The following is a 23,066-nucleotide window of genomic DNA, read 5'->3' on the forward strand; positions in this document are numbered from 1 at the left end:
CTTTGACTTGTAGGGATACTTTGATCTTGATAGTTTACTAAGGATTTGGTTGTAGTAGGTATGCCTTTTTCTATATATTCATCTATTACTCATAGGTTCTTTACATGTTAGGTAGTGACTTCACTTTTATTTAGATACATACGTTGCTGATGATATAAGGCTGGCTGAGTTTTTTTCGAATTGGAACACTTCTTGAATTTTGAAGATTTGATCCTTCTTACACCTCAGTTGTATGCTTTGAGCTTCAGTGTTTACTTTGGTGTTTTTAGTAGAGTAGTATATCTGATAGATTCACTTCTTACTATGAGGGATCAGAAATGACAGGCGGGCACAAAGTTGCATTGTTTTTATTGTCAGACATTTTATTTAACAAAATTGGGTTGGAAAAATGCTTCTCTAGCCCTATCCTAAGGAAGGCGGTTGCCTACTTAAGAAACTAAAACTAAGAATCAGTCAGTGTTAAGTAGGTATTAACTTAGAAACCGCCCTTGTGTCCAAAACATTCTAACCTGACCCACACACTAGAAACAAATAACTAAGAGTTCAAAGAAATATATCCGACATATATTTTGGGGAAAAGTGTTCATAATCGAAACATAAAGATAAATCCACAAAGTGTTTTCCAAGGAGAAACCTTCGGATCCAAAGGATGTTTCCCTTCCCCGGAATTTTTTAGTAGGATGGAAAAAGTGTCTCTTTTAACCAACAGTTTCTTTGCATTACAAGAGTGTCTCTCTGGCCAACAATTCCTTGATGCTCTTACACTGCATTCAGAAAGTTCTTGTTCACACAATATTTTCCATAACATCCAACAATGCCTTTGTAGCAAAAGTGTTTCTCTTGAACAACAATTTCTTTATGTTGGATTCACTAAGTTCTTGTTCTGGAAACTTAAAGATGTGACTGTTGTATTTACATATCAGAACTTCTTTCGTGTATTTTCCAGATTCCCTGGTATACTTCCTTGCCGGGTATTTTATATAACTGTTAAACATTTCTTTACAACTCTGGTGGATTGCCTGGTATACTCCTCTGGCAGGAATCCTCTTATGGGTTCTTCAGATCCCCTGGAATACTTCCCTGCCAGGTATCTTCCCACAGTTTTCAAAACACCTGTATGAATTAGCTGTCAGGACTTCTTGTCTGATTTTCTTTTTTGGTGGATTCCCTGGTGTACTCCTTTGCCAGTTATCCTTTCATGGGGCTCTTCAGATTCCCTGTTATACTTCCCTGCCAGGTATCGTCTCCAAATGTTTAAGGTTTTTATACAGTCTCAAATATCATGGGGCTCCTCAGATTATCTGGTATACTTCCCTGCCACATATCCTACCCAAATGTTAGAGTTGTTTATATAGTTTCAAATGCCTTGCATATTTGACTGCCAGGACTTCCCATTCCGGCCTTCTTAGATCCCCTGGTATGCTCCCCTGCCAGGTTTCTTAGATCTCCTGGTATGCTCCCCTGCCAGGTATCATGCCAACATGTAAAAGTATCTTCCCAACTCCAGTGGATTACCTGGTATAGTCCCCTGCCAGGAATCCTTCTTTGGGGTATTACAGATCCCCTGGTAAACTCCCCTGCCAGGTATCTTTGCCCCAAATGTTAGCTGCCTGGTGCTTTCTCTTTACCAGGACTTCCTTATTGGTTTCACTGTTACTGTCAATATATCACATCAACATTTACTTTGTTCTGTGCAATGTATTTACTTAGGGCAACACTTGTTTCAGCTCACATTGACATCTAATGCATATGCAATTGTTCAAGTTTTGTTGCTGCTCTTTGTCTTGTCGGTATTCAAATCGCCTTCCTTTTAAACATGGATTCAACATTAGATTTTTCAGTTGTTTAAATTGCTTTTGTGTATTGTCTAAAATATCACTCTCACATAATTAATTTATTGATTGCTTGCTTGTCGGTACGCCTCAGGGTTCCCAATGTCTCTGGGCCGGCTCAACGGTAGTTTGTGGCATCTCTGACTTATGGCGTGCCTCTGCAGTGAATCTTCCTCCCTGTTTTTGCTTCCTATGCGTTGCGGGCATCTCTTCAGCGTTTCCTGCAGCTCTGCGTTCGCTCGCCGGCTTCCTTCTTTGGGCCGTAGTGGGGAGCACCGCTTCCTAACTTGACTGTACCTCCAGGAGCTCTGCTGTGCCTTCCGGTGCTCCCACGATCCTTAAGGTGTGCCTGCTGCACCTCTTCTTCTTTCCCACCATGCCGGTCTCTGTAACTGGAGTTTGTGAGCCGCCGCATAAATGTGCCCATCTTTTGTTCTGCAGTTCTCTCCCGCACTGCCTTGCTGGATACTGCGGTTGCCATTTTTAAACTTCCCGGGTAATTTTATTTGAAAGAAACAACTAGTCTGCATGTTAGTCTTTGCTTAGTTTGCATTAACTCTTCCCTCGTCTTCTTTGTCTCAGTACTTGAGGCTTTATGGGAAATGAAGTCTATAGATACAATTGGATTTCCAAAATGATGTTGCTCAAAAACATCACATAAAGAAATTCAGAAACAGAAGATGTTTTATGTATGTTATGAATGTTTGAGGTATACACAGAGTTTTGTCTAGAGTGAAATAAAGGAAGGGGTTTCTAATTTTCACAATAAGGAGAAATTGTTGGGTGACAACAAGCCATCAGGAATTTAGGTATTATAGGGTCTTCATCAGGAACATGGGGGGAATACTGTGTCTCATCCAATGGAATCATCCGCTCTCCCCGGTAGTTGTCCCCTCCCATGTGATCCTCCCACATATAACCACCCCCAGGGTCAGGATAAGGTAGCAGTTGCTGTCACATGGCCACATGGGAGGAGGTCACTGCCGGAGAATCAGTGATGAGTCCATCGGGTTTATCACATTACCTGGATTGGAATTGCATTGGAACGATATGGATGGTTGAGATTCATATATCAGCTGTGACGAATCCTTGATGTCGTCCCTTCTCCCATAAGGGGGACCCTTCTCATGGGGCTGGGGCTGTGCAGCCACAGTCCAACAATCCCCCGGGGGTGGTGTATCGTGGGAGGATCACATGGGGAGGAAAAACCCTTTTGGGACGAGGGACGGCGCAATAGCGAGAACGTGGTATTTACCCATCCCTTCACAGCCTCCCTCACCCTCTTACCCCATAGAAGATCCTGTACCCCCTACACTTCCATGTACCTGTGTATGGTAGACACTGCCACCTCCTTAACAAGTACTGGGACAAGGAAGAGCAGGGACTACCCATGTGAATCCTGTAAAAAAAACTGAGATGAAGAAAAACATTAGTACCACAGTGAATCATGGCAGTGAGGATATTGCAACGAGGAAGATGCGCGTAGTGATGAGGAATACTCCAAATAACCAACACGTGCGGTCTAATCAATATGGACAATCAATTGCAGTGGGTTCTGTGAGACACTTGAAGCTTTTCTCCCCGTAAGACCTCAAGAATCCCTTATTCAGGTGGCCAGGTGGGAGGATCACCTGGGTAGGGAAACCCGGGGTTATGCTTGGGGGAATACCCCAGGTGAGATGCAGTATTGTGCCAGAGAAGGAGAGAAGGGCAAGATATCTGAGGCTTTCATGGGCTGTATTGCATCTGTCTCCCTTCCTCCTGTTAGATCCTCTAAGGTCGCAAACCCGGTTATACCCAAAAAGCATAATTCCCAGAATCTTTGTTTTAACAGTCTCCATTCGAATACTCCCTATCCTTCTTCTTCCCGTTCCTCTGAGTATCATTTTCACATTCCCAACTTGATCAGACAAAACACTACGATTCCCACAATCCCTTTTGTTCATGTCACGACCCCAACTACTCCCGCTTACCCAGCAAACCCTACCAATCCCATCCCCCCGATTATCATTTCCCAAAATTCTAACCTACTATGACAGAACACTACCGTCCCCACGATCCCCTATGTTCTGTTCTTCAACCCGGTCATTCTAGTCCATTTAACAAACCCTCCAACACCTACCCTTCCAAGAGCACCCCAAACCCAAATACGAATTCCATGTATCAGTTCTTTCCCTTCCGACTCTGTAGGATGTTTGGAAACGCTACCAACCGCTTTTTCTGATACTCCAACTCCTTCCTTTTCTGACATGAATACTGGTTTACGGGCTTTTAATGGAACTGTGTACCTGACATGTCCCGACAGAAAGGTCACGCAAAGTCAGGCAAATAACTTGAACCACACACAGCTGACGGCCCTTCCCTTTCCCCACTGGGACAAAAGGTGGAGCAGAAGAGTGCAGTACGAGCAAGGCGAGCACGGCAGACAGCACAACGAGACGACTAACACGCTGCAGTTCATGATAAGAAGAAAGGCAGCAGGTATTGAGAGGGTGGTGAGGAGAGAAGTGACCTTGCCCTTTTCGTCCGAGACCCACAGAGCCTTTGTGGAGGAGAGCCTAAGACCGCCAAAAATAGCACAAGTGTCGTACAGCAGATGTCAACGGTAAATGGGGCAAACATATGCCGATAAGCAGGAGCAAGGGAAGCTCCCGCGCCCATGGTACCGGCTTTTACTCCAAAGAGGCAACTGCCAAGCAGTTCATCACAGCCGGTGATTCAAGGGGAGAATCGATAAGAACTAAGCTATGTTGAATGAGAAGCGCAAAGTGGCAAGTTTGAACCAAGTTTAACAAACTTTGAATGAACTGTAAAAAGGTGGAAGGGGAGACCATCTGCAAAGGGAAAGCGGCACCAGAAGGCCGTAGCAGGGCCAGCGAAATAGGTCAAAGTGGTCATACAGACGGTCGAGCAAAATCCCTGTACAATCGAAAGGCTTTGATCTACAAGCACTTTGAAAGCAAGGGAAGTTAATCCTACATTGAGAGAAAGCAATGGAAGTGAATCCCGTAACACTTGGAATTAAAGGAACTGAAAGGAAGTCAAGAGGGGTCAGAGCCTGACTGAGGGAGATCCACGGGTGAAGCCATCACCCAAGAAAAAACATTAAGAAATTGAGGGAGTAGAAATCCCGCAAGAGGTGTCCGAGCCCGACCGAGTGAGATCTCGGGGTGAAGCCATCACCCAAGAAGATAAGAAGAGAAGAGGGGTCCGAAACCGACCGAGGGAGATCCAGCGGTGAAGCTATCACCCAAAGTTGTTTGATACAGGAACTGTAGAATATTGTGATAAACAATTGAGAAGGGTCCGCGCCCAGAAGAGAGCAACCCAGGGGTGAAATCACCACCCTATGTAAAACTGCGATAAACAAATTGAGAAAGGTCAGCGCCCAGAAGGGGGGGACCCAAGGGTGATCCCGTCACCTAGCAAACATTGGAAAAAAACTTTCATTTGTTAAAAAGAACTTTTATTTTTGTTATTTGACCACATCAAGAGACTTTCACAGGAAACAAGACTTGGCCATCGACTGTCCTGAGAACTGCCATTGGAATTGTCGCTGGCAGTACAGTACACCAGGTAGACTACCCGAAGCAGCAGAATATGCCAGTCTGGGACTCATACCCATAAAACAGTACCAAAGCATCAAGTGTGCTCATAATCTTCACAGCACCTGGCAGGCGAGTGTACCAGGTGGAACAAGCAGAGAAGTAGTTGTTGAACATTTCAATACCTGGCAGTGAGGCCACCCAATTAACCATCAACAAAGAAAGTGAAGAAGCAAAAGAAGACCTCTTCTTCAGCGCAGTTGTGTAAGAGAAGGATAAACATGGGGAAGGAAGTCATCCCCTCTGGTAGTTTTGAACATTGAAAGACTTGTGTACAGAAGAAAGAAGAAACCAGGTGGAGAGAGACACGCCATATGCTTGTTGCAAACAGTGAAAGAAAGCCAGGGAAATAGGGACCCTTTCTCTGGCAAACCTTGTTAAGATGTGGCAAGATCTCCTGTCCAGAAGTAGGGAAGCATCCTTGTGTCATGAACCGTCGGATGCGTCCCTTTTGGACTTCCTGGTCCTTGACATATCGGGGCTTGCACTCTGCGGTACTTCCAACATGGCAGTTAAACACAGAACGCTGTCTACCAGCTTTCACGTCAGACATAGCACGTTCTATAAAGAAGCCATGCCCCCGCGGCCCTGCGCTCTCAACGCTACCGCTTGCTGTGGCTAGACATGTGCTTCATAGTTCGCCTTCACTGAACTCTTGATTCCTGGTTCCCGGACCCTCGCTTTCTCCCTCTATCTTTCCTTCCTCCTTATCCTGTCTTAATATCCCAAATCCAGTGTGCCCGCCTCCGAGTACACCTCCTTCGTTTCCTGGACTTCCCGGAGATTCCTAGTGTTCCTGGACGCAGAACGCTGAACGCACGCTGGAACCCAAAGACGCTCGTACGGGGTTGTACAAAACCCGAACCGTACGCAAGAAGACTCCTCCCAAGAATTCCAGCAAACATCGAACTCAGGTGAGAAAGGGGTAAACCTGTGACACCTTGTGGACCTCCTAGAGACATTATCCTTAGTTGGACATAAGTGTTAGGGACAGAATTAGGTTTGATATGATGCTGGACTTTTATGATTTGCTGAACTTTCTGACAGCCCTTAGGGTATTGGTTAAGAAAGGGAAACCCCTCTCAGTAATAAGGAAAGCTAGGGTTTTCCTTTTCTTTGCATATTAAAAGTCTATAGCCAAAAGTATGTCACCTTTGTGTAAGTCAACTTTACATATAGAGTCACAACTTCTTAAAGCTTCTTTGTGCTTCTGATCTTTGGAATCCAAAGGTAAATTTACCAGGTTACACTAATATATCAGAAGTAACAAACTGAGTTTCCTTTTTTGGATTGTACTTACAGATTTGAAATGTTTTGCTCTTGAAGAAGGGATGTGTGTGTCACGAAAACGTTCAGCAGTATTTGACTGTGTTTTTTGGAATAAATAACTTGGAAGAAGAAGACAAGGAATTAACACTATTATAAGATATTTACTATTTGGGATTTTTTTTATGGAACTACATATTTCATGTTATACAATCTGTTTATTTGCACACAATATATTAGAATATTACTTATGAATACATCATAATATGTTTGCAAGATTTGGCCTTTCTAGGAAGTGACAGAGTGCAGGGGACAGGAGTATCCTTACAGTTTGGATACTTACTTTATCTCATATTGATACAGTCTATGTCCCGGGATTGTGGTTTCTTCCCTGTACCTTAAGTTTAAATATAATATCCTTTTTGACTTTCCGTTAATTGTGTTTGTTAATCTTTCATCACAAAATTGGAGTGCAGTGTACAGCATCCTTTTCACGGGCTCTAGGGCTGCTCCCTGTCCCAAGAACCTCCTGAGAAGAGGATCCCATGCAATCCTCAATCTATCCTAGCACAGTCCCCAGAGCCTCCTTGTCTAGATATTTGCCTCTGGGGTCACCTTCCTCTCCTGACGCCTCCGATCCACAAGATGACCCTGAACTGGAACCACTCTTCCTTCAGGGCACACAGGTCGCTTAATCCTCCTCAAACGCCATCTCCAAGTGCTTGTAAGTATTCTTTCTCGCCGCCTGCACCCATGACTCGAAGGAAAAGCAAAAACCAGAACACAGAGCTGCAGCAGGACACACCAACCCCGCTCTGTCCAGCAGCAAACTAACAGGCACACCGAAGCTCCTTAAAACACCACCAGGTCACACAACTGCCTTACATAGAAATCAAGACCAAAATGCTACCTCCTTATTGTGACCAGCACCATCTGCCCTTCATGGAGTCCTGGCCAATTAAGGCCCTGCCGGTTTCAATGAGCACTTACTCACCAAACCCGGGACCAAGTGGAACCTCCATTCAGCCTGAATTAATTAAATCAGCTCCCCCACACCACCCTTCATGACGCAGAGAAAGCAATCCGACTTGCAGACCACTGAGGGGGAGAGGGCATACTTGACAACCCTACAGATTTAGGCAGTAGGCTACTGCTTTTTAAGCAGTCCTACTACCTACAGATTTCAGTGACAGATCCTACTGATTTTAACAGTGGCAAGTAATTTATTTGACTCTAAGTCAGGCTCCAGGACAAAGCATGCAACACATTAATGTGTCTGTACGGTGGACCGGTAGGTGATTACTTTGATTGGGCTCAGACCTGACAGCTACTTGACTCTGTCCTGCACTCTTGCCGCGACAACCCTTAGGTGAACCACCAGGGAAGGCAAGTGGCAGTGTGTAACACCATCACACAGCATCTGCCCATCAGACTGAGTTGGGTATCAGTCACCATATCATTCAGTGTTCAACTTGCAATAAATATGTACTGCCTAGGCTGCTGCTAGAGAGCAGTGGCAAACGTTGCCTACCAGCTTTGTGTGATTACCTTCTGTGAAGTTAGCTAATTTAATTGATACATTTTTAACATTTGAACATCTTTCCATATTGTGCTGTTTGATGAGTTGTGTATTTTAGAATGCTTCAATGGTGCCAACAATGTATATTTTGTGTTTTTCTGTGATGGCATTGTTATGGGAATTATTATTTTTGAAACTTCAAAAATCCTACATCTTTTTGTTATGTTATGTTACTTTGCATTTATGTAGTGCCTTATGTACCATTGGTATGATCTCAAGACGCTGGTAGGTTGAACACCCTCGGGAACCGTAGTTCAAGTCAGTAGAGAGAGAGAGAGCCATAAGGTGTGTGTGTGTGTGTGCACCAGATATGTGTGCAGCAGGTGTGGCACTCGTGTGATAGCTGCTTCTTAGCGGTAGGTGTGGTGGTTGGGAGATCAGGAGTATGTGTTTGTTCTGGCAGGGTGATACCAGACTGATTCTGGCTGCGTTAGGCCTGAGGAGAACGCCTAGGCTGGCGGGTGTGCAGCCAGCTGTGTTTAGTTAGGAGGATGGGGAGTATGTGGCAGGTGTTGGTATGAGAACAGCTATACCGAATGTGTCATAGTATCGCTGTGTTCTAGTTGAGTGGTGGGGTATAGAAAAGAGTAAGCGTGGTGTTGTGATATGGTTGTTTTCAGGTGGTGCTTGAGATCGAGCGCCTTCATGCTCCATGCACTCCAACCATTCCATGCACTCTAACCGTTCCATGCTCATCAACTGTTCCATGACGCACTACAACCTATCCATGCACTTCAACCGTTCCACGCACTCCAACCGTTTCATGCACTCCAACCGTTCCATGCACTCCAACCATCCTTGCACAATGTCCATTCCATGCCCTCAATTTGTACCATGCATTCCATCCGTTGCATGTACTCACTCAGTTCTATGCACTCCATCTGTTCAATCAGTTCCATGCATTCCTTCTGATCCATGCACTTCGTCTGATTCATGCATTTCATCCGTTACACCATCTTCATCCATTCCGCACACTTCATCCGTTCCGCACACTTCATCCGCTCCGCACACTTCGTCCTTTCCACACACTTCATCCTTTCCACACACTTCATCCTTTCCACACACTTCATCCTCTCTACACACGTCATCCTCTCCACATACGTCATCCTTTCCACACACGTCATCCATTCCACGCACATCATCCGCTCCATGTACATCATCCGCTCCACGCTCTTCATCCGCTCCGCGCACGTCCTCCGCTCGACGCACATCCCCGTTCCACGCACGTCCTCCACTCCACACACGTCCTCTGCTCCACACTCTTCCTCCGCTCCACGCTCTTCATCCAAACCCTTTTCAGCGAATAATGGAGGTTGGTCAAAGAATGTTGGCAAGTATGAGAGGGAGACCGAGCGGGATTCACTTTCTGCCTGGGGCACACTGCCACCTCTTTATCCTCGCTGTGCAGCCTCTGCTCCTGGCTGCGGGGCAAGCCAGAGCTGCACTTGGCCCGAGCAGGACACATTCCCACCTGCTCAGCCCACCACCTTCTTATTGGGCATATTTTTCTACCTTACCACTGTGCAGCCCCTCCATACTGGGTATGTGGCACAGAAATGCACAAGCAATGACCAACCAGGACTTGGTCCCCCTCACTAGGTCCAATATGAAACACATTATACCTGTACCGGGTAGGTGCATCTCACCAGTACATGATCGCTGAACAGCTTCACGTGCAGGTCAGAAGCACTGGTGGCTCCATGCTCCCAACAGCGCCTGCCCAACATTGGGGCGGCCTAAGCAAACACCTACATGCCCACATTTTGGGTCACCAGGAAGAGACAGTTTGTCCCGGGAAGTTGGAGAATGGAATTTCCGTCATTGAACTGCATTGAGGTTAGGGATATTTTATGAGGGATAAAGTCATCAACAGCAATATTTTTGACTAAAAAATCAGCAGTCTCCCACCTAAATCGGGAGGGTTGGAATGTATACAAACATCCAGCCTCAACTGGGCCCTCCTGCCCAGCAGGGTGCCTGGGAGGCATGCAAGCTGAGTACCCCTCCTCTGACAATGTGCAGGAGAGGCTACACACAGTTCCAGCAAATGTTGCCCTTCAAAACCCAGCGAGAGGATCAAGTTTGCTGTCCAAAATAATTAACTGATGGGTAATGGATGAGGGAAGTAGGGGTGGAGCAATTAGAGGAAAAGGGTTCCTGTCAAGGGAGGTGGGCCCTAAAAAGGAAGTATACAGCATATCTCTCAACCCTTTTAGTTCTCTGGTTGGGTGAAAACAGCAGATTTTATTTTGGCCGGATTGAGAGCCCATTAAAGTGAATGGATGTGTAATGAGCTTGGCAGGTGAAAGGACTGATTCCAAAACCGGGGATGCCTGCCAAAAACCTGTGAGTTGAGAGCTCTGTGATGAGGAAGGACCGGGAGATAACGAAGTGACTTTGATCAGTATCGGCAATCCAGCTGAATGTTCAATGGTTTGATGAAAGTAGAATGACAGTCCCCAATGTAGAATGTGCATGGTGGCACAGCAGGTTAGGTGACCATACATGCAGTGCTGGAAATGGAAAACATTTACTGGCGGATCCCTCTCATCTTTGGAGGGCTGGGGATGAGGGGCGTGGCCCCATGGAATATACAGTACCTCTTCATAGAACCCAATCCTGGTGATTTACATAAAAGTGAAGAGCATTATGGGAACATAAGAATGTCCACAATTTTAAAATTAAAACATGTCTTGTAGTGATTCAGTAACAAACCCTTTTGAGTGAGTAATGGAGGTTGGTCTATGCAGTTTTGATTGGTCACACTACTCACTGTGGTGTCCTGGGCCCAGAGCATAGGGTCCAGGACACGGTTGCTGGGAGCACACAGCAAGATCACCTTCAGTGGTCATGGCGGGCTGGCTCACAGGCACATGAGCCAGGTTGTTGAGTGGTGGGGGCACACCCCATACTTAGTTGCAGGGGGGACCCTGATGGGCCGTGATCACACGGACCTGGATATCGGAGCCGGAATAGCCTGGTAGGGGCTCCAGAGCATGTCAGCAGAGTTGCACTAGTGCCAGGTCATCAGGGACAGCGTTGCCCAGCAGGGGCACTGTCCAGGCATTGTGTAACGCTCACCTGATTCCCGTAGAGGCGCCGGTCTTGACTGGGCGTATACCGTATCTTCAAAGGTGATGTGTAACACACGGCTGGCTCTTTGGGCTGGACCTCTGTGCACTGTATGTCTGACTCAAAGGGTAAGATGTCTGCAGATAGAAAATATGGGATTAATGAACTGGGTTATTGAATGTCTCTCTCTTCTTCCCTTTCTCTTCTCCTGTAGAACCCCGAAGGTTAACGCTCTCACCTTAGGTAAGTGAACGCCGTGCTCTCCATCTGCCTCGGGGCAGGGTGCTGTAACCAGTTTCTTCACTGGATAAGGGGAGCAGGCCTCTTGACTTCAGAGGACTGCTGTCCGTCGTTTACTGCACGAACGGTAAGTTTCGAGTAATTCTAATGTCTTTAAAGTCTTTAGTAATGATGTCTCTTGTTTTGCAGGGTTCCGGCGATGGTAGATGACGGGCAGAAGTGAGTTGAAGATGGAGCCCGTGTGATGAATAGAAGCGCCTGGAAGCAAGTAAGTAAGCGCTAGTTGCCTGCTTCACAATGCGCTCTAACTGTCTTTTTATTTTGCAGGTATAAGTTCGGAGCGGCTGCAGGGTGCCGGAATAAACACTGGGTTAGATGTGGAAAGGAGTAATGGCACGTGAGTATTAAAGTTCCCCAATGTCTTTAAACGCACCTTGTTTTGTCTTTCAGATGCGGGATGCAGCGCCGAAGGCCTCCGGAGCGTGCGAAGAGTTGGTAAGCTTTTGTCTTTCAGATGCCGGAATGCAGTGTGAAGACCTCCGGAGCGCACGAAGAGTAGGTAAGCCTTTGTCCTTCAGATGTCGGAATGCAGCGCAAGGCGTTGGTGACAGCCGATGGACCAGGTAAGTGAAGAGCTGTCACTGAAGACCGTAATGCTAACCTGTTCTTTCTTGTCTTTATAGGTGTTGCTGAAGACTGGATTCAGGATGGTAAGCCTTTTTCCTTAGGCCCAGGATCAGATGCAGAAGACACGATGAGCGTTCTGCTGCAGAGGATGCAGAATAACGCAAAGCAAGATTCATCCATCGGGTGTGGTTTAAATAGCCTCCTGTAGTGCTTAGGTGTCTCCTTCCACAGCCACGCCTAGGTAAGAAAAGAGTTCCTGCTTTCCAGAAGAGTTCCAGTGTTCTGAACCTAGGGAGTGGCTCCTGCCCAACCCAACAGGAAAAGTAGTTCCAAACAGAAGAGGATCAGAGGCTCAACTGGCAGGCAAGTAAGCAGCATGGTCTGCTGCAGGTAAGTCCACCCAAGCATTATGAGCCCGGCGCTTCCAGCGCTGGGACTGGGCATATTTATGAGCCTGGTGCCACTGGCGCCAGTACTGGGTCCAAAAGGTCCCAATTGGGACTGGTTGGCACTCGGAACCTGGGTTATGGATCTGCTTCCAAGGGAGTTGGGAAAACCCTGACCTTTTGGAAGCAGAGATCATGACAGTACCCCCCCCTCAAGGCCCCTCCCAAACCGGGCTTCTCCGGGGGTTTTGGCTTGTCAGGAAATGTTCGGTGAAATCTTTTGATTAGGCGAGGGGCGTGGACATATTCAGCAGGTTCCCAGGATCGCTCTGGGGGGCCGTAGCCTTTCCAGTCAATTAGGTAAAATAGTTTAGATTTGGAGATCTTGGAGTCCAGAATGCTTTTGACTTCAAACTCGAGTTCTCCATCAACTAGGATAGGTTTTGGAGATTTAGTTAGTCGGGTTTGAGGTTGCACGGGTTTTAATAGAGAGACGTGGAAGACCGGATGTATCTTCATGTGCGGGGGCAAGTCCAACTTGACCGCTACTGGGTTTACTATGGTAGTGATGGAATAGGGACCAAGGTATCTTGGGTTGAATGTGCGTGGCCCTTTTAGAGGTAGATATCTGGTGGATAACCAGACTTGATCCCCTACTTGATATTGAGGGGCTTCCTTCCGATGTTGATCTGCTCCTTTCTTGTATTGTTCTTTAGCCCTTTGAAGGTGAGAAACAGCTTCCTTAAAGGCTTGGGTGATTGTAGAATGCAGGTAGTCTACTGCTGGTGTTTCAAGATCTTGGAGGGGATCCAACTCCGAGGTTCGAGGGTGACTGCCGTACAAAAGAAAAAACGGGGTTTTCCCAGTTCCCGAATGGACAGAGTTATTGTAGGCATATTCGGCTATCCAAAGGATGTCTTTCCAAGTTTTTTCAGTTTGTTGCAGCATGCAGCGTAAATACTGTTCCAGAGTTTGATTGGTCCTCTCGGTTTGTCCGTCGGTCTGAGGGTGGTGACTGGTCGATAGTCTCACATCAATTTGAGCCGACCGACAGCAACTTCGCCAAAAATGAGAAATAAATTGACTACCTCGATCCGAAATTAGAACCGAAGGAAAACCGTGCAGTCGGACGATGTTTTCGAGAAATTCTCGGGCCAGAGTTGCTGCTGTTGGCAAGCCTTTGAGCGGAATGAAATGCGCCATCTTGGAGAATAAATCCACGATTACTAGAATCGTATTGTATCCGGAGCATGGAGGTAGATCGGTGATAAAGTCCATAGAAAGCGTATGCCAAGGGCGAGGTGGGATGTCAATAGGGCGTAAGAGGCCTGCTGGTCTTTCCTTTTGACTCTTGTTTTGGGCGCATACTCCACAGGACATTATAAAGTCTCTGATATCTTTTTTCCAAGACGGCCACCAGAAGTAGCGCTTGATCTTTTCTGAGGTCTTGGCTATACCGGGATGTCCTTCCATTAAAGAATCGTGATAGCAAGAGATTACTTTTTTCTGTAAATCTGTGCTGGGTAGGTATAATCGTTCTTGGAAATACAATAAGTTGTCCTTTACTGCAAAGTCCTTTCCCTGCAGATGCCAATTCTGTATGTCTGCTGGAGTTACAAGTTGCCTGGCTTTATCCTTAACTTCCTCTATGGATTGTGTGGCGATTACACCCAGAATTCTTTGTTCGGGAATGATTGGTACAGGTTTAGGGTTGATCAAGTGTTCTTCCACTCCCATCCGAGAAAGGGCATCAGCTTTACCGTTTTTCGTACCAGGTCGATAGGTAATTATGAAGTCAAACTCGGCAAAGAATAATGCCCAACGGAGTTGTCTAGAGGATTGGGCTTTTGCGGTTTTCAAATATTGCAGGTTTCGGTGATCCGTAATCACAGTAACGGTGTGTCGAGCCCCCAGCAGATAATGCCGCCAAGCCTTAAAGGCAGACTTGATAGCCAGAAGTTCCTTGTCAGTAATCGTGTAATTGATTTCAGGAGGCGAGAATTTGCGGGACCAAAATGCCACGGGATGCAACTGATTGGTTACCGGGTCCTTTTGTGATAGAACTGCCCCCATGGCAAGGCTTGAAGCATCAGTTTCCACGATGTAGGGGAGTTCGGGGCGAGGGTGTTTTAAGATTGGTGCAGAGATAAATTTAGTCTTCAAATCCTGGAAAGCTTGTTCCGCCTCGGTAGACCATTCAAAACGTTTGTTTTTCTTTAACAAGGCAGTGATGGGCTGGACTATTCGGGAGAATTCGGGGATAAACCTGCGGTAAAAGTTAGCGAAGCCTAACATGCTTTGCACACCTTTTACGAAGGATGGTGATGGCCATTTGAGAACTGCATCGACCTTCTTTGAATCCATACGCACTCCGCCAGGTGATAATATGAAACCCAAGAATTCAACTTCAGTCACGTTGAAAACACATTTTTCCAACTTAGCGAAAAGTTTGTGTTGACGCAATCTTTCGAGGACCATTTTCACGTGTTTCCGATGTTCAGATTCCGATGAAGAATAAACGAGGATGTCGTCAATGTAAACAACAACACACACATCTATGAGCTCTCTGAGGACATCGTTCATAAAATATTGAAAGGCGGCCGGGGCATTGCAAAGTCCGAAGGGCATGACCTGATATTCAAATAGCCCATACTTGGTGCGGAAGGCCGTCTTCCATTCATCGCCCTCTTTTACTGGTACCAAGTGGTAAGCTCCTCTAAGATCCAGCTTTGTATATATGCATGCTTTTCTGACTTGGTCCAGGAGTTCAGGGATCAAAGGTAACGGATATCTATTCTTAACGGTGATCTGGTTCAGGGAGCGATAATCTATACAAGTTCTAAGGTCTCCTTCCTTTTTTGGAACGAAGAACAAAGCTGAAGAAGCAGGGGACTTGGAAGGACGAATAAACCCATTTGCCAGGTATTGATCCAGGTATTGTCGAAGGTGAAGGTTCTCAGGCTCGGTGAGGGCATAAATTCTACTACAAGGAGGAGTAGATCCAGGTATCAGGTCTATCTGGCAGTCATAAGACCTATGAGGAGGTAGAGAGTTAGCCTGATCCTTCCGGAAAACATCTTGGTATTCTAGGTATTCGGGAGGTAACTAGGGAGTCTCTGAAGAAATTGCTGCCAGTGCAACACCAGGTGGAGGGTCACAAGTAGAGACACATTCTGGAAACTGGACCGTTCTTGCTCGCCAATCGATCAGAGGATTGTGTTTCTCTAACCAAGGTATTCCTAGAATAATCTGAAACTGAGGGGCCTTGATCACATCGAACACGATCTTCTCATGGTGTCCATCTTGACTTACTAGCGTCACTTCTTGAGTGGTATGCGTTACTGGCCCGGAGGCTATCTCCGTACCATCCACCGTAGTAATGACGTCCTTTACAGCCTTGGGACAAAGAGTTAGATTCATCCTCAAAACCATTTCATGATCCACATAATTGCCGATGGCACCGCTGTCGACGTAAGCTTCAATTGCATGTAATCGATCCGGATTATCAGGGCTAATGAGGACCCTAGGTATCACGAAATGCGAGGTCACGGAACTGGTTTTCACGCTCGGCAAGAGGACCTCTATTCTTGTCGGACGAGGTCGTTTCCCTGCTCAGAGTTTGTAACTTTGGTAACTGCAGCTCCTACTGCCTTCTTGGCAGGTTTCACCGGACAGTCTCGAAGAAAGTGCCCTGAGTTTCCGCAATAGAGGCATAATTGCAACTGTTTTCTCCTTTCCCGCTCCTTTTGTGTTAGAGGACCTTTCAGACCCCCTATTTGCATGGGTTCCCCGGAGTCTACTCCTTTGGAAGGAGTTGGTGGTTTGGAAAATACTCGAGCATCAAACTTGGAACGATCGGCCTTCCTGTTCTGCAGTCTGTGATCTATTTGAACGACTAAGTCTATATAGTCCGAACAATCTTGTGGGGGATTTACTACTTGGGCTAACACATCTTTGAGCTCTCCACGTAGACCTCTATAAAATAGCGTAATCCTTTTGTCCTCAGGCCATTGAGTTTCCACTATCAGTCTGTTGAAAGACGCAATATAAGCCAAAAGGTCTTGATTACCTTGTCACAACGAAAGAAGCTCATTGTCCAAGGCCTGCCCCTGTGAATGTCTTGCGAACAGTTTTTCCATACTGAGCTGAAAAGCTTGAAAATCATGCAGGACCGGATCATCTTGATTTACTAGAGGGATCGACCAGTCTGCCGCATTGCCACTAAGGTACGAAAGCACGAAAGCTACTTTAGCTTGATCAGTTGGAAAGGCTGCTGGCCGGCATAAGAAATGCAACCGGCACTGATTGATAAATACTGCAAACCTCTTTTGGTCACCAGAAAATCGTTCGGGCGGAGCCAGAGGTACATTCCCAGGTAGGTTGATCTGCACTGGATTCATAGAGGATGTAGAAGGAAGATTTCCCCCAGATGCGGGTAACGGGGTCTGTCCGGCTTGTGACTGTAGCAATTGTCTAGCGAGATCATCTGTTCGCTCCTTGGAAATAATCAGTTCCCTTCTTAGAGCGTTCGTTTCCTGACGGGCTGCATGCACTTCTGCCCTTAGTTCCCCAAGTAACTGGGCTAGTTGGTCGGTATCCGAGGTTTCCATAGCGCCTGGACGGGAGTTTTGTGGTAGGCTTTGCGTTCTGTAACGCTCACCTGATTCCCGTAGAGGCGCCGGTCTTGACTGGGCGTATACCGTATCTTCAAAGGTGATGTGTAACACACGGCTGGCTCTTTGGGCTGGACCTCTGTGCACTGTATGTCTGACTCGAAGGGTAAGATGTCTGCAGATAGAAAATATGGGATTAATGAACTGGGTTATTGAATGTCTCTCTCTTCTTCCCTTTCTCTTCTCCTGTAGAACCCCGAAGGTTAACGCTCTCACCTTAGGTAAGTGAACGCCGTGCTCTCCATCTGCCTCGGGGCAGGGTGCTGTAACCAGTTTCTTCACTGGATAAGGGGAGCAGGCCTCTTGACTTCAGAGGACTGCTGTCCGTCGTTTACTGCACAAACGGTAAGTTTCGAGTAATTCTAATGTCTTTAAAGTCTTTAGTAATGATGTCTCTTACTTTGCAGGGTTCCGGCGATGGTAGATGACGGGCTGAAGCGAGTTGAAGATGGAGCCCGTGTGATGAATAGAAGCGCCTGGAAGCACGTAAGTAAGCGCTTGTTGCCTGCTTCACGATGCGCTCTAACTGTCTTTTTATTTTGCAGGTATAAGTTCGGAGCGGCTGCAGGGTGCCGGAATACCCACTGGGTTAGATGTGGAAAGGAGTAATGGCACGTGAGTATTAAAGTTCCCCAATGTCTTTAAACGCACCTTGTTTTGTCTTTCAGATGCGGGATGCAGCGCCGAAGGCCTCCGGAGCGTGCGAAGAGTTGGTAAGCTTTTGTCTTTCAGATGCCGGAATGCAGTGTGAAGACCTCCGGAGCGCACGAAGAGTAGGTAAGCCTTTGTCCTTCAGATGTCGGAATGCAGCGCGAGGCGTTGGTGACAGCCGATGGACCAGGTAAGTGAAGAGCTGTCACTGAAGACCGTAATGCTAACCTGTTCTTTCTTGTCTTTATAGGTGTTGCTGAAGACTGGATTCAGGATGGTAAGCCTTTTTCCTTAGGCCCAGGATCAGATGCAGAAGACACGATGAGCGTTCTGCTGCAGAGGATGCAGAATAACGCAAAGCAAGATTCATCCATCGGGTGTGGTTTAAATAGCCTCCTGTAGTGCTTAGGTGTCTCCTTCCACAGCCACGCCTAGGTAAGAAAAGAGTTCCTGCTTTCCAGAAGAGTTCCAGTGTTCTGAACCTAGGGAGTGGCTCCTGCCCCACCCACCAGGAAAAGTAGTTCCAAACAGAAGAGGATCAGAGGCTCAACTGGCAGGCAAGTAAGCAGCATGGTCTGCTGCAGGTAAGTCCACCCAAGCATTATGAGCCCGGCGCTTCCAGCGCTGGGACTGGGCATATTTATGAGCCTGGTGCCACTGGCGCCAGGACTGGATCCAAAAGGGCCCAATTGGGACTGGTTGGCACTCGGAACCTGGGTTATGGATCTGCTTCCAAGGGAGTTGGGAAAACCCTGACCTTTTGGAAGCAGAGATCATGACACATTGGGCCCTGCAGCAGCAGGCCCTCTGCCAGCCACGCAGCGCCAGCATCGCTCTGCAGTAACACACACACAGCAGGCAACGGCCGGTCTCTTTTATTCTCCTCTTGTCACATGGCCACAACATGTGACCTTGGCACGAGCCTTGGGAGGGACCATTCTCCCAGGAGGGGGTGACACACTACACTCCTCCTTTTCCATAATGAACAAACAAATGTGAAACACCACTGAACATTAAATAAATTACTACTCGCTAACATTAATGCTTGGAATCCAGGAGCAGATAATATTCACGTACCTTGGAATTCAGGTTGGGACAATTCCTACCTCCAAAAACATACCATATATATTGAGCATTGGTAGTAGGTGGATTGCTGGTGACACGTTGGAAATTCCAAATTTAAACAAGCCCTTTATTGACCTGGGTGATTGTAACTTAAACCGCTGAATGACACCATGGTTAGCACCTGGCACCATTTAAAGCATGTCCACAATACGCAGGATCACAGCTTTACATAAAAACTTGGCTGGGGCCATTTGAAGCATGTCTATGGTCTGCAAGTTCCCAGCCTTCATGGGGATGGATACTGAGTCCATATCAAGCAAGTGCGGGTCTGCAGGAGACCAGTCCAACCTCCGTTAGCATCTGTTCAGGACAGTTCAGTTCACAGTTCCGGGGTCGGCAAAGCAGCACCTGGGGCCACATCGGCCTAGTCCATAGATAGTGGGGTGTCAGGCAGCAACACTGGTGGCCGGGTGACAGGCCACATGTTTCACTCCCCCCTCCAGGCAGGGGCTGTTGGCACAAAGATGTGCAGGCACTCATGGGAGCCGCAACCCTTGTTTGCCATTTGCCTTCATACATCGACCCCCAGCTTCCACTTGGGTGGTTGGGGTGCATGTTATAACATGAACGGGGCGGCCCGCTACTTTATCTCTTCCCCTCAAGAGGAGTCTTTCCTTGGCATGAGAGGGCGCACAAGCCCTCATGAGAGCTGCAACCCTCATATACCCATAAGCCACCAGCGTTTTTCTTTTTCTTTTGTAATTCACTGCCACTTAGGCCCAGGACCTGGAGGAGCCCTATTCATTTGATCTTCGTAGTGCCGACATGTAACTATTCTTCATCCCCCGGGAACTTTAGAGGGGTCATATACATTTACTGTCATTGCGCTGACACACAGCGCGTAATTTACTTAATTCACCGCCAATTGCGTAGTGTATACGCAGTTACCACGCATGCGCGAGCGGGATCAAGGCTCGCGCATGCGCAGTTGATAATAAAGATGGTCACCTGGCAGTTGGAGCCGGGGACCCGAGCAGTCCACGCGCATGGTTCCTTGTATGCGTGGGCCCGGCTGCGTACGAATGCCGGTGGGGGCCCTGGCATAGCCGCCACCACTTAACACTGGCGACAAGGACGACTCCGGAGCAGTACATCTCTGCGCTGAAGGAGTCGGAGACGGAACATCTTGCTCCATGTCGGCACAAACTCGCGTGCAGGGCCGGCGGCCATTTTCTTCATACGCGGATCACAGCGGTTGCGGCCTAGGAGGGTGCTTGTGCGCCAACTGCGATCCTCAGTATATACTCGTCAATTTTTGGAACTTTCCACAGCCCTAGCATGCTGCAGGGCTGTGGCATCATTGAAATAGAGGAAGGGAAGCACTGTTGGGGGTGCTAAAGACTTTCCCACGCCTGGACCCACTGGGTTGGGTTCCAGAATTTTTCATCTGAGGACTGAATCATCTCTTCACTTGTAAAGGCCAACAACCTGCGAGTACTTTATCCTGACACTGCCATGGGTGAGGAAGGAGAAGAGGAGCGTGCCCCTGCCCCAGTCCCACATAGGAGGCACAGCACTTTGGCCCCCATGCCCGAATTTGACACCACGGGCCCACCATCCAAATTGGGGCCGAAATGGCTCCTGTGGGTCAAGAAACTAGAAATGTTTTTTAGGGACTCTGGGGAGGTGGATGATGAAGCGGAAATTGCCATCATGGTGTACTCTGCAGGGACGGAAGTACACAGAATCTATGACTCTCTCAACATCCCGGTGGTCACGTATGACGCCATGAAACAGGGACTTCGAGACCACTTTCTTCCCATGGCAAACGTGGATTTTGACAGATTTGTCATGTGTGCTGAGAAGCAGCTAGAAGAGGAGTCACTGGACCAGTTATGTGTGCGGCTGAGGCACCTGGCCAGCTCCTGCAGGTGGGTGAATGAGGAGATGGTCCGCAATCAGCTGCTGCAAGGATGCAGTTCGGGGAAACTGAGGAGGCAAGTGTTGACGGAGCCTGGTTTGACCCTGCAGCAGATTTTGGACACTGGGAGAGCTTACGAACTGGCGGAAGCTAGGGGGCGAAGATGGATGCAGCCACGCACCCTGGCAAAGGCGAAGAGGCATTTGCCATTGGACGCTCTGCTCCTGGGAGGGCGAGATGGTCACCAAAGAGAGGGGGTGGCCCTCCGGCGCCTGGCAATTCTCAGTCGTGTCCCTACTGTGGGTATGACCTGCCGCACGTGGGGGAGTGCCCAGCAAAGTCAAGGGTCTGCGGCCGGTGTGGCACACCAGGACATTATGCAAGGGTGTGCAGGGCATCCACCCGGTAGCAGCCTCGAGAGGACCAGCGAGAAATGGTGGGAGCAATACCCGAGGGTGAGGGGTGTGTCAGCGGTCGAGCAAGGCCTGCAGGACCTGAACATTGCAGAGGAGGAAGAGGAGGAAGAGGAAATCTTTTTCATTTCAAGCATTGCCACAGGGTCCAGAGGAAGCCGACAACCGACGTGCATGGTAGACATCGGAGAAGTTCCCACCCCGGTCCTCATAGATACGGGGGCGTCAGTCTGTGTGCTAGCGACTGAACATTATGAAGCACTCCCAGGCCCTCCGGAGTTGACAGAATCCAAGGCGCGGATATACGCCTTCGGGGGGAACACGCCAGTTCCCATCCAAGGAGTGTTTGTAGCGCCAGTATCCTATGGACAGAGCAAGATAAAAGCAAGGTTCTTCATAACAATCGTGAGCCCGCACTCCCTCCTAAGTTGTGCCGCCTCCGAAGCACTAAACCTTGTGCACTTCACGTTTGCTGTCTATCACACAGACCTAGAAAGCCTCTTGCAGCGTTTTGACATGATCTTCCAAGGGATAGGGAAACTAAAAGGCGACCCCATATGGCTCCACATTGATGAATCGGTGAGACCAACAGCACTCAAGCACCACTGCATCCCGTTCCACCTGAGGGCACAGGTGGAGAAGGAGTTACAGACAATGGTCGACCTAGACATTATTGAGAGAGTGGAAGGCCCAACCCCTTGGGTTTCTCCGATCGTGGTTGCCCCAAAGCCCAAAAAGCGAAGTGCAGTCCACATCTGCGTGGACATGAGGTTGCCGAAGACAGCGATCAAAGGGGAACGTCACCTCACGCCCACCCTAGATGACATTGTCGGTGAGCTACAAGGGGCGAGAGTCTTTTCTAAACTGGATTTGAGGTCTGGCTATCACCAACTGGAGCTCCACCCCGAGTCAAGATACATTACCACCTTTACGACTCATGAGGGGCTATACCAGTTTAAGAGGCTCAGCTTCGGGGTCTTGTCGGCAGCAGACGTTTTCCAGAATGCCATCAGAGGTGCCCTGTCGGGGCTCAAAGGGGTAATCAACATGTCGGATGACATTCTGGTGTTTGCAAGGTCGGAGGTTGAGCACCTGAAGCGCCTGGAGAGGACCCTGGAAAGACTTTGTGGCCTAGGACTGACCCTGCACAGAAATAAGTCGGGTTCGTGTTCCACGCCAGGGGCATCTCTCCGGACCCGGAGAAGGTGAAGGACATCCAGGAGGCCGCCCCGCCGGAGCCGCCCGCGGAGATCAGGAGCTTCCTGGGGATGGTCAATTACTGTGGACGATGTATTCGCGACTTGGCCTCCCTATTGGAACCCTTGCTGCGCTGACTAGAAATGATGTGGCCTGGTCCTGGACCGGGAAGGAGCAGAGGGTATTCACGGCCATCAAAAACGCCCTGTCGGGGCAAGAGAGTATGGCCTACTTCAATCCGGACCGGGAGTTGGAGATCGTGGTAGATGCCAGCCCGGTGGGACTGGGTGTGGTCCTCATGCAGGCCGACCCACAGGGGACCATGCGGCCTGTTGGTTACACCAGCAAGGCTCTCACCGAGACGGAGAAGCGATGTTCACAAATTGAGCGTGAAGCCTTGGCTATCTTGTGGGGCTGTAAGCATTTTTAGATTTACATCCTGGGAAAGCCCGTAGTGGTCGTGACGGACCACAAGCCCCTGATCCCGATCATGTCCGGGGCGTCGTCCAAGACACCGCCTCGCATCGAGAGATGGATGC

This window comes from Ambystoma mexicanum, chromosome 10 (assembly GCF_040938575.1).
Source record: "Ambystoma mexicanum isolate Mex_15411 chromosome 10, UKY_AmexF1_1, whole genome shotgun sequence".
Classification (NCBI taxonomy): Eukaryota; Metazoa; Chordata; class Amphibia; order Caudata; family Ambystomatidae; genus Ambystoma; species Ambystoma mexicanum.